This window comes from Sus scrofa, chromosome 8 (assembly GCF_000003025.6).
Source record: "Sus scrofa isolate TJ Tabasco breed Duroc chromosome 8, Sscrofa11.1, whole genome shotgun sequence".
Classification (NCBI taxonomy): domain Eukaryota; kingdom Metazoa; phylum Chordata; class Mammalia; order Artiodactyla; family Suidae; genus Sus; species Sus scrofa.
Window position 1 is genome coordinate 111451332 of NC_010450.4, and position 12747 is coordinate 111464078.

Below are 12747 nucleotides of genomic sequence, written 5' to 3' on the forward strand. Positions count from 1 at the left end.
CGTGCATGCATGCGTGCATGCGTATGTGTGTGTATGTGTGTTTGTATGTGTGTGTTGGGGAGAGGAGGAATCTGCCAGCGTGAAAGTGCTTCGCTACATGAAGCTAAAACTTCTTTCTCCTTAGCATGGGAAGTAAAGAAAGAGGTCACACTTAACCCCTGGTTTTACCCACTTGAACTCTACCCAGATCTCATTTCTTTGCTTTCCTTCCAGATTTTTACATGTATCATTCTTCTCTCCTCTCTTCACCTCTTTTTGGCTCTTCTTTGCATTCTACGTGGTCCTCTTCTCTATCCCATAGTCATGGATTGGTAGAGTAAGTGGTGCATACTTCATTTCAAATTAGCAATATTTTGGATGCAATTAGGAGAAAAACTCCGAAAGAACTTTTTTAAAAATATTAAATCTTCCTCCATTTTACAGGTAAGGGTACATGTAACACGGTACAAGCAGCCAATAACTTACCAAAGATGTAGACAGATCATTTATTCATGCAATAAATACTTATCAAATAAGGATTAGGCACCAAGCATATTACCCAGTATGAGAAACATATTGATAAACATAGATTCTATTTCCAATCTTATAAAATGTATCATCTATAGTGGAGAAGGAGGTGAGAAGTAACTGCTATTACTCTAACGACTAACCACGGCAAGAGACGTAAGAGTGCTACCAAGACAAGTGCTACAAAGAGGGCAAGGAAAGACTCCAGGTGGGAAATTTAACTGGACCCATGTCAGGGATGATCTCCCTGAGGAGCTGATGCAAGCTGAGACATGAAAAAAGAGTTGGCGTTAACAAGGCAAAGAAGAGAAAGAAGAGGGTGCCAAGCAGGGGCAAAGCCAGTGCAAAAGCCCTGTGGCTGGCAAATCTGAGTCACCAAAAGAAAGGTAATTGCATGTGGCCTCAACAGAGGAAGGACAATGGGCCCAGGGGTGAGCAGCTGACAGCATGTGGTGCCTTCCAGTTCTGATGATGATCCCTCCCCACCCTCCATGTACCGAAGATCATGGGACAGAGTTTTACACAGGGAAGTGGAAGTGGGGGGGGGGATGTGCATTTTGAACACGTCACTCTGCTGTCGTGTGCATGCAGAGCGATTACTCACAGCCCAATTAGAAAACATGAGTCCAGGCAAGACACTGGCATCTGGACTAGGGTGGAGGCAGCAGAGGTGGAGATAAACTGGCAGATTTGAGATATTACAGGGGTAAAATCCAGAGTCACGTGATGGATTTGGGGGGGGCGGTCAAGAAGATGGAGGTGTAAAGGACAACTCTTCGGTTTCTGAGCTGCGGAACTGGGTGGAGGCTAGTGCCACGGCTGAGATAGGAAACACTGAAAGATGAGCGAGTCTGAGGGAAGATCATGAGTTCAGTCTCACACGTGCTGATTTTGAGGTGTCTTTGAAACATCCAAGAGGGGATGTCAAGTCTGTACAAGAACCAGATCTGGACTCTAAGACTTCTAGGTCTTTCCAGTAAACTCCTACAGCTATTACACCATGTTCATTCCCAGAATAACTGTCTGTCTTTTTCTTTCCTTTTTTTTTTTTTTTTTTTTCTTTTTTTGGTCTGTTTCTAGGCTACAACACTCAGGATAAATGATGGGTAATATGGGTCAACTGACAATGAACTTTAAGGCTTAAATAAAGCACAGAGTTTGCTTAGACCTGTAATTCCTGAAAAACATGAATAAGAGACATAACATTTAAGGAGACTTTATTTTTTGGAAAGGATTTAGAGAATTTGCTGCAGAACTTGGAATTACCCACGGGTGACTGCTAAAAAAAAATTAAGTCATCCGATTTTTATCTTTTGGTAATTAAATTATTTATTCAACGACTCCTGGAAATAGGACTTTTAACAAATAAATTGCACATGTAGGCACCAATGTTTTCTATATGCATAGCTCATCTGTCAAAGTAACGAGGATTCAAATACGTAAATAGCATTTACAGATTTAGGAACTCCTGTTAGCAGAAGACACCCACATCTAATTCTAAACTGCCACATACCACTACAAAGCCATTCAATTATTTTGACCCTAGTTTCCCTATACATCAAAATTAAGATTTTTTATAACTGCTAAAGACAGAGAGATCGTGTCATTAAAGCTGTGTGTCCCAAGATGCATTTGCCACCTAATGTCAAGGTCTAGTGCTAATAATCACCAGATGCATCTCTTATCAGAGTGGCTGATCCCCTGCTATCTAGTATTTATTAGAAAAATATGAACATGTGCCACCCTTAAAGTTTAAATTCTCCCCACTTAGTTGAAGAGAAATCAGTAATTTTGTCATGGATACAATTTTTAGAACGGTCAGATATGTACAGAATCACGTACATACTTTATGACTGTCTGATTTCATTTTGCTCTAAATAGCATCTGAGGCTCTTTACACATATTAAAAGTATTTTGCCACCAGAGGAGGAGATGAGCCTAAAGATTAGCATATGCTCTGATCACTGTCAGGGCACCAAGGTCCCCCCCGCCCCTTTGGAGGAAAACTCTTGTAAAGAAGCTCTGTCTCTCTAAATTATAAACATACTCATATACGCTTGCAGTTTACAACAAATAAAAATTCTGGGGTCAAACACCATAAAATAAAATTTATGATGACTGAAAAAATACAAAAGAAAGAAAGAAATTACCCAGGAATAGTAGAGATCAGTGCCCCCAAGAATACGACCAAAGCCAAAGGCTTCAAAGTCCTTGTGTTGATATATTATCTTTATTGTTCCCTGAGAGCAGTTTATTTAACCTCAGCGTGCTTCAGGTTTCCAAATTCTAAAATGTAAATGATATTGTGGTTGTCAGCCCAACCAACAGTATTACATTTATTTTCAATTTCCCTTTTCCATGAAGTTTTATGCAAAGACCGTAAGCTTTCTCGTGGATCAGCAGTGACCAAGAATGAAAAGCAATTCCCTTCTTAGGGAAATGTCTGTGCAAGCTTAATATCTTTGGGATGCTTGAGAGAAGGCTCCTCTCTCTCGGATTTTTTTATTATCCTAAAATAAATTTTAGCCCCAATTTGTGAAGATTTAATTAGCTCAGCATTCTAACCTACTTCAGTTAGACTCACTGATGTTCAGTGTAAGCATCTCTCAATCAGTGCTACTTCATAAGGTGCAAAATCTCGCTCAGAGCACTGAGGGACCCAGGGTTGCTGAACACCCTAGGTGTCAGGGACAATCTCAAACTCTGAACTTGACGCTTAATCACAGCTTGATAGCAAAGGCATACTATCAGCTTGAAATCAACTTGGAAAAAGAACATTTATCTAATGAACTTTCAATGTAGCAAAAATTTAAGTGGCTCTTTTCTCCTCTTCCCTAACAAGTTCTAGCCTGCATTGGACTGAGAGGAAAGATATTTATGGAAAATAAATTCAGTAATTGTGGATCCACAAGAACACAAGCCCAGGTTTAACACACCCTTCCTTTGAATCTGTTTAGTGCATGACATTTACCAAGTGAATAGACTTAGAGAACTCACTGAATGCATCTAATCTTAACAGCTTGGAAGAAACTTTAAAAACAGCTGACTCAGGAGTTCCCATCAGTGGCACAGTGGTTGACAAATCCGACTAGGAACCATGAGGTTGTGGGTTCAATCCCTGGCCTTGCTCAGTGGGTTAAGGATCCGGCGTTGCCGTGAGCAGTGGTGTAGGTCAAAGATGTGGCTTGGATCCCACGTTGCTGTGGCTCTGACGAAGGCTGGCGACTACAGCTCTGATTGGACTCCTAGCCTGGGAACCTCCTTATGCCATGGAAGCAGCCCAAGAAATGACAAAAAGACAAAAAAAAAAAAAAAAAAAAAGCCAGAATATTTTTGTTTATATTTATTTATTTACATGTGGTTTGGCTTAAAATTTCACTGTTGTTCAGTATTTGCATTCCTGACCTCTCAAGCAACAACCTAAGCTGCTTCATTAATACATAAAGGAAGGTTTTCAGTGGTCATGAAACTCTAAGTCTATATGAATTTTTATAAAAGCTGCAAGTGCACATTATATATACCAATTATACGTTTTGCTAGACAATGGAGGAGATGAAATAAGAAATGCAAGAAAGAGTAGAAGGATTCTCTTTGGAATGAAGGTGATAATGCTAAAGGTTTGGTGTTTTAATGGCTCCCTTTGGTCCTTTTTTTTATAGGTATTTTGACTTGAAGTCTTTCTTCTCAGAATAAATTCTCCCAACCACACCTTAGCGACTCCCCACAAAAGTAGATATTATTTTTGAGATTTTCTTCAGTCTCATTTCAGCAAAATGAGTATGAAAGTTATCTGAAATGCATAGGTGCTTTACATGCAGAAAGAACGGTGGTGAATCACAAATTCTGTTTTTTGTTCAATGGTCAGTCCAGTCTCAGAGAGAGATTTGCATGAAATTATCAGCCCCCTCGACTTGACATGAATAATATTTAAAAGGCTGTGTGATGGGCTGAGACGAAGGAGGCAATCCATGGTTTTGGAAGCCAGTCCTTTTCTATGCAAAATTTTCCTGATCTCCTGGAATTTGAACTCATGACATGGGCCTCCAGAATAATCTAACCAAGTAGGTAGCTCATACGAAATCATTTAAATGTTCCCCCAGTATTAAGCAAGTGTGTGTGTGTATGTGTGTGTAAATATACAAATCCTTAAAATTCTTGTACTGAAGAGGATTGGCCACATTCTTTTAATTTGAAGATTTTCTGTGCACAAATCATTTTAACAACAACAATAACAAAAGAAAGGAGCAGAATTGTTATTCTGATATAATTACTTTTTCATTCACATACTCTCACGTCCTGTGGATTTGCTTTAAAATCTGCTAGACTTGTGAGGCCTAATGTCTACATGAGCTCCATAGAACAACAAAGACACGTGGTCACACGTTACATAGTCCATCTCTGCCTTCAAACCTTTGAAACAGGGGGAGACTTTCCTTTTTTTTTATTCTTAAAGCTATAATTCATTTGAAAACCAAAAAGTCTAAAAGAGAGGCAGCTATCTCTTAGTATATAGTGATATCATAAATATATCAGAAGTTAAAAGAAAACATGAGCTTAATTCATCACAAACTCCATAAACACAGAAATGGCAAGACATGACCTGAAACAGTACGTGGTCCTCTAGTAGAATAAAAATACCATTACCATGCTTTAGACCTAAACCTGAAATAGTATCTTTCCTCATCTGAACCAGCAATATGGTTTCTGAGAAGTTGTCATGAATGAAAAAAATGCATAATGACAGCAATAAATAATGTGGACGTCCGTGGGTAATATCCTATATGGAGCCACATGACACGCTGACATCATTTAGAGGTTTACCAACGTCATTCCTCTACTTTATCTTGCTTCATTTGTCAAGTGAGAGTACTTAAAACTTTCCACATATTTTTCTTATCTACATGCCTATTGTCCAGTGTAGTATTTATAGGATGTGCAGTATACATTACCTGTAATTATTTGCATTATCATTCGTCTGAACATTCCACTCATGAAGCAGCTTTACTCATTCTATGAATATTTCGATTTTTTGCATTTGCATTTTCCAGAAGAATCTTCGCATTTCGCAGAATTTGACTCCAATCAGAGTGTTCCATTTTTATGTGTGTCCAGGAACTTACCTCACCAGGACAGTAGAGTAGAACAACCACACAGGGCTTCAAGTGAAGAGATCTGAGTCCTAGGAATGCTTGGCCATTTATTGCTTGCTTAGTCATTGAGTTTATGTAAAGCTGAGTAAATGATGTCCCTATACTCTACGGCAGTCTGAGCCAACTGATAAAGACCTATAGACTTCAGGCAGAAGAAGGGCAAAATATCCCTTAGGTACTTCTAAGTTTGATATTAGAGAATGTGACATATACCTGCAGACAGACATTCTTCCTAAGTCTAAACCTCTGAAGAGTCTAAACCTACCGACATACCGCTGGACGACCACAAGCCTTTCCAAGGGGAGACTGCTCCTCTAACCTATGGCATTGAGAAAGGGAGAAAAATGTGTGCTTTCTGTAGGCAGGAAGATTCCAAAAGGAGAGAACGGACACGATTCCCCAACTCCCCACCCAGTGAATCTGTGAGGGGTTTTGGTTGATAATTCTATTGGTCCATTGGTTGTAGATGGAGAATTATAAGTTCTGAACCTAGACTCCAATTTGTATTGCATTTCCACTCTTGTGCTCTTTGAATGCTGTCACCATATAGTGAAATCCAGGCCAGTGCAGCAGAAGCAGCCATTGAGCAACCTGCCACCCCTCTCCAGGCCCGTCCAATAGGCACCCTGGGCCTGGAACATTCCCCATTATAGAAGCCTGGTGTTGAGTGTTCCCTTGGCCCCAGATTCTTCTTCTTTACTGGGGGAAGTTTTCCCCTGTTCTGGATATGCAGTGAACTTCCTTGTACCACTTCAACTTGTGCCTACTATGGCCACCAGCCAGACCATCAGTACATCTGTCCCCCACTCCACCCAGCTGGAAGGGAGAGGGTCTCTGCCTGCAACAAGAGAGGGGTGGTGCTGCCCACCACCCCGTGTGCTATCCGGAGGGACCCGCTGACCATGGGAGCCAGGCGCCCACTGCAGACACCCATAAAGCAAGTAAGAGCACTGTGACCCTGTGATGCTCTTTGCCATCCCACACATTGAGAGTCTTCACCAGGATGGGTAGCTGGATCCTCCTGGTCCACAACTAGCCTCCCAGAGGATGAGAGGCCCAGTGGAGAGAGAGAGGCTCAGAGGATAGTCAGCATCCAGCTTCAGGCATGTGACTGAGGCCATTTTAGACCATTCAGTCCCAGCCTACCCATCATCTGACTAGAACAACACGAAGGACCCAGCAAGACCAATCAAAGAACTATCTGGCTGAAACCAGAACAATTTAAACAATTTCTTTACATTTTTTAAGGAAAAAAAAAAGTTACTGTCTTAAGTCATTTAGGACTAATTTATCCAGTAAGATACAGAAATGTGCACTGGAAATGGGGTGTTACCTTTTTAAAAATAAAAAAAAAAATGCCTAAAATATGTGGCATTGACTTTGAGATACAGTGGAAGGCAAAGACAGAAAGCAAGAGGAAACTTCATAGAGGCTGTAAAAGTAGTGAAGAAACTGTTATTGGGAAACCAAAAAAGTAAACCACCTTTATCATACAGGGAAAGGACAACTGGCAAACACATGACTACACTAACTTGGAAGATTGCAAACATACCTGTAGTGGGTGGGCTGGTAGCTCCCCAAAAGATGTGTCCTATCCTAAACCCAAGAACTTATGCATGTGACCTCATTTGGAAGAAGGGTCTTTGCAGATGTGATTAAGTCAAGGGTCTGGAGAGAGATTAGGGGGAGGGAAGAATCCCATTCCCATGGTTCTCTTATTATAGAAGAGGAGATGGCCAAGCGAAAATGGAGCATAGAGTTCTGCAGCCTCAAGTTCTGCCTGGAGCCCCCCAAAGGCTGATAGAGGAAGGAAGGATACTCCTCAGAGCCTTTGGTGGGAGCACAGCCTTGCTGCCACCTGGATTTCAGGAGTCTGGCCTCCAGAATGGTGAAAGAATAATAGTCTCTTGTCCTAAACCACCAAGGCACATAATACAGCATCTAACTCTTTTGAGTGGATAGGGAGAGCAAAACCAGAAATGATGCAGACACCTCCCAGTGGAAGGAAAGCATGGGAAAGGGAAACAAGTGCAGCCTCATCACAGAAACAAGTCATAAAACACCCTGCACATTTCTTCCACTTCTTTAAAATTACAGATTGGGATTTTGCTTCCTAAGGTCCCTGGTGTCAGCTTTAAAATTTTGTGGTCCCAGAATTTAAACCAGTTCCCCAGGTGATGTCTATAAATTCCCTAACATAAATTCACACATTTTAAAACAGTCCTTTCAAAAAGCATACATGGAGTAAGTTTTCATTGCTCTCTACCTTTCCATTTCTATTCATTGTGGCCAGCTCTTGGCTTTGAGATAAAAACATCAAAATGCAAGGGGGTGTGAGCAGATTCATAATCAATCAGTATAATTCCTGCTCCAATTCATCTATTACATTTCAGAATTTCCCTTTTGTGCATTCACACAATAAAATTCGATGACTATAACTTTTTATGACTAGTTCATTTCCAAAGAACAGAGCAATATCATTGAGGGTTATTGTGCACTTTAGCTTACCCACCTAAAATAAAACACAATTATTTTTGAAGGAGATACAGCCATGATTTTAACACTTTTAGTGAAAGTTTACCGTGCGTTCAAGTTCTAAGTGTTAACATACTCACAACAGCCTTATGAGGTTCTGTTATCACATTCATTTTGCAAGGAGGTTAAATGAGCTCTGGTGGACCCACAAAGAAGAAGTGGAAGATCTGAATCCAAGGCTAAGTGTCAGACTCTAGAGCCTATATTCTTTCTTTAAAAATCCTTATTTTTTGGTGAGTGGCGTAATACACATAACAAAATATACCGCTTTAAACATTTTTAAGTATCCAGTTCGGCTGTGTTAAGTACTGTTAAAACCAAGACAACCAGCCAAAATGGAGTCTCTTATGCTAAGCTCCATGTCACCAAACCCAGACTTGACTCAATTACAGTGTCAAAGTGCCTATAATCTTAACTGCTATGCCATACTGCTTCTCTACATTCAAATAGATGGTAGTTTACAAAAGTATAAGTGCATAAAAAGGGAAAAGATAATGCTGAAAAATATTAGAACTTCCTAGTTTCCTTTTCACTGTTCTGTTTCTCACCCATTTTTTCCTATCCCAGACATTTTGGAGTGGGAGAAGACCATTAGTGAGAATAAATACATACATACACACACACATATATATATGAGTGTTTTGGCATATATGGCTGCATCCATTAAAAGTTGACATTTCCCGGAGTTCCTGTTGATCTAGTGGTTAAGGATCTGGCATGGTCACTGCTGTGGCTGTGGCGTGGGTTTGACCCCTGACCTGGGAACTTCCGCATGCTGTGGACACAGCAGCTCCCCTCAAAAGCTGACATTCCCCTTTGAGTTATCAAACTGCCAAAGAATGCTTTGTGTAACCGTGAGATTTGAAAAATTAACGCCAAACAAATTATTTCAATTTTTGAAGAGTTAAGCAAAGTCCTACCTCTATTGTATATGTGTAAATATGTGTTTTGTAGTGCTGCCTTTAGACTCCTGTGTGGGAGGATACTCTATATAGTACACTGAATTTCAACTAACAATCAACGCCCGAGTCCTGATCAAGGACACAGTACTGGGCACAGAGAACAAAAAGATGGATCTTCCCTTTTCATTGGCTCAATCCCACTTGTAGAATCCATGACTGCCAGTCTTTGTAAACCTACAGAGAAATATCTAACTTGATGGCACCGGTTCCCTATTAACTGATGTTTAAAAATGAAATCACATTTCCTATTAGTTCAAATTCTACCTTCAAAAAATTCTTATTTGTTTCTAATTCATCGATATTTGCACGAGCTTGATAGACACTCCTATAGCCACTGGTCTTTTAATGTGTAGTTAATGGCCTGTAAAATATTTAAAATCACTAGGGGAACTGGCTGTTCAAAGAGGAACTGTTTTATGACACCCATAATCACCCCCCTTTAATGACTAGCAGCAGGGGCACAGCAGGGAACACACCAGGAGATGGGAAGTCTGTACTGGGAGCAGAACTCCACCGCGTGGTTCTCCCAGACAACTGGTCCCTCACCTGCAAAGTCAGAGGGTTTGACAAAATGCCCTCTTTCTGGTCAAATTCGATATTCATATTGACCATGTGAATGTCTAGGCATCTTTCTTCTTAAAACAAGGCACACCTGTATTCATTGTTACTTTCAGGTTTTTTATATTTTACTATCAAATCTTCACTGCAGAAACATTTATAGTTTCTCTTGTTCCCTCCCCACCTCCCACCTCATTTCAATACTTTCAAGTACATTCTTCCTGCTGCCAGAAATTAACAGTCAATGATAGTTTTTTTTCCCCTTGGAATTATGAGCCACGAATACAAAATATTATGGGAAGTCCTTCTCTGTAAAATCCAGGGGTAGAATTTAAAGGAAATATGCAGTTTAGCTCATGATATGTACATCAGGAAGGTGAAAAATCATAATAAGTAATTAGGGAAACTATAAACAAACTTTTACATAGCATATGAAAACTAAATTCAGGCATTTGAGCATAGCATTTTATACTACCCCTCCAACCTATAATAAGTTATTTAGTTAGTTATTTTTGTCTTTTGGGGGCCACGCACACAGCACATGGAGAGTCCCAGGCCAGGGGTTGAATCAGAGCTGCAGCTGCTGGCCTACACTACAGCCATGGTAATGCCGGATCCTTCACCCATGGAGCGAGGTCAGGGATCGAATCCTCATCCTCATGGATACTAGTCGGGTTCATTAACTGCTGAGCCACAATGGGAACTCCAAAACCTAAATGTAAAGTTAACATTTTGCTAGACAGGGAAATTCATCTTGCCTCCTGACATCCCGCCCTTCACTGGACCACGCACTGGTTTCCAAGGTTCTCCCTGCTCCACATTTTCCAACCTGACGGTCAATTCTCAACCAAGAAATCGGAGTCTCTTAAAAGCAGGTCAGGTCATTTCCTGGGCACGGACATCAGAATAAAATCACGGCAAAGGGCTGTCAGTTCTCCAGGAGGCGCTTCCAAGGCAACTCCGACCTCTCTCCTTCCAATCTGCCCTCACCCACTCATGCCCCTCGCCTTGCCTTCCTCTCTGCTCCTCAGGGAAACCTGGGCACACGCTCTCCCTGGGACATTTGTATTTGCTCTTCCCTCAGTCTGGAACATTTGCATTTGCTGTTGGCTCTGTCTGGAACATTCTTCCTCCCGATAACCTTTCAGCGCCCTCTCTCACCCTTCAGGTCCTTCCCCAGATCAAAGTACATCATTTCAACCAGACTTCCCTGGTTGCACCACTTTGAAATATCCTCCCTCCTGCATAGCACCCCTCATCTGCCTCATCCTGCTCTCTTCTTTCTTTGTCCCATGACACAACTCAGCCTCTAAGTTATTTATGGGTTAGAAATAAATACATTTATGTATTTTTAAATTTATACGATTTATTTTCTGTCGCCACCCTCAGCCTCTCCTAGAATGCAGTCCCCACAAGATCAGGGACCTTCGTTTGTGTCCCTGTTGGGTTTATTCCAAGGGCCTAAAACAGGACCGAGCACATAATATGTGCTCAGGAAGTACGTGTTGAAGTGCATGGAGGTCCCTCCTGAGTCCTGCAGGCAGCTGCATTTCATGTCGCTGCTCTGCCTGGCTTTTTCCACCTGCACCTGCCACCACTCACAGCCCCCTGGAACTAGCGGCTTCTAGCTTCCCTGTCAGGATGTTGCTCCTCCAACAGGCTCAGGGTGGGAGGCCAACCTCCCTTCACCGTCCACCCCCACCCCCACTTCATTCACATCGTCTGCACACAAGGCTGCATAAAGTATCACCATTTACCAAGCGTGGCGGCCAATTGAAGAGAATCACAGCAGCATGAAGGCAGGACATTGCAATGCTGCATTTTATGGGCCTGTTTCTACAGTCCAAAGCCAAAGGCACCCCAAATTTTAAACCATTCCCAATAAAAGGCTCTCGGTCAACATGACTCAGTCCCTACCCTTGCGCACCTGCCATCAGGACAACTCAGAGAGAAGGAGCCTCAAATCTGTTAGAGCCCAGCCCTTCACCAACTGCTTCCAGGCCACCTCTACCCCCTGCTCCCAGGCTTTCCCCTTTCCCTAGCAGCTCTCTTCATCCCTCCCCTGGACAGTCCACATGACCAAAGAATCCCTATAGGTCCATTTTCCAAAGTCTAAATTGAGCTCTGCTAACACTGAACTGGGGCAGGATGTATCCTGAGCATTCAGCAAGGGTCTTAGGCCACTGGGATCGTCTCTCCCATATTCCCTCCCCAGGGGAGCACATGATGAGTGGGCCTCTGCTCACCCGGCAGGTGACACTGAATTAAGTGCACGCAGGGGAGTGCACACCCACGCAGAAACACCCTCACTGACACACACGGCCCAGAAGAAACATTTATGCTCCCAAACAGTGATCTATATTCAGGAAGAAGATATGTCTCTAGATGCAAAATACTCTCTGCACAGTCTCCCCACCAAGGTGGTAAGGCTACTCTTCGCCTTTGTTTGCCTGTTTCCAGGCTATATTTGCCACTTAGGTGAATAAGCAAGCAGCGGCCCAACAGCCACACTGGACAAAGACTCAATCGAAACTCCACAAATCTCTGAAAGCATAAGGGAAGAGATAATATGAGCATTTATAATTCTGTGATGAAAACCAAGGTCTAAGGAGTCCGAATTTGGTAAAGAAGAGCTATGCTTACCAAATGTATACAAGATGTCACCCTTCAACTAGGGAGGCTTGACAAATCTAGCTTTAGTAATTTGAGAGAAAGCTTCACAGAGGAGGGATGTATGTAAGAAATCAGAGAGCCCCGAGCGGAGTGGGATGGAGCAGACCCGCCACCAAATATAAATGTGCCTGGCTGCCTGGAAGTAAGAGAGAACATAACCCTTGAAGACCCCAACAGTCAAGTGAGTTTCAAATTAAAAAACCAAGCAACATAAATGATTTCCAAACCAAACTACATCATAGAACCATCTGAGGTTGTCATCACTAATGCTGATGGTCGTACTGCAATTCGAGAGACTAAAACCAGACATAGTCTATAGGGCAGTGTTCCATGATCATCATGCACATGTTTAAATAATTAGG

General features: G+C 41.9%; 1 long non-coding RNA gene across 1 annotated transcript in view; it reads right to left on the reverse strand.

Annotated features, from left to right (window-relative positions):
* The window catches only part of LOC110261984, a 112437-nt gene that overhangs the window by 76455 nt on the left and 23235 nt on the right, over window positions 1–12747 (reverse strand). The window contains exons 2-3 of the long non-coding RNA XR_002346454.1: window positions 11392–11395; window positions 11295–11300 (exon numbers count right to left, since the gene is read on the reverse strand). This is a non-coding gene — a long non-coding RNA (uncharacterized LOC110261984). The remainder of the gene's footprint in view (window positions 1–11294; window positions 11301–11391; window positions 11396–12747) is intronic.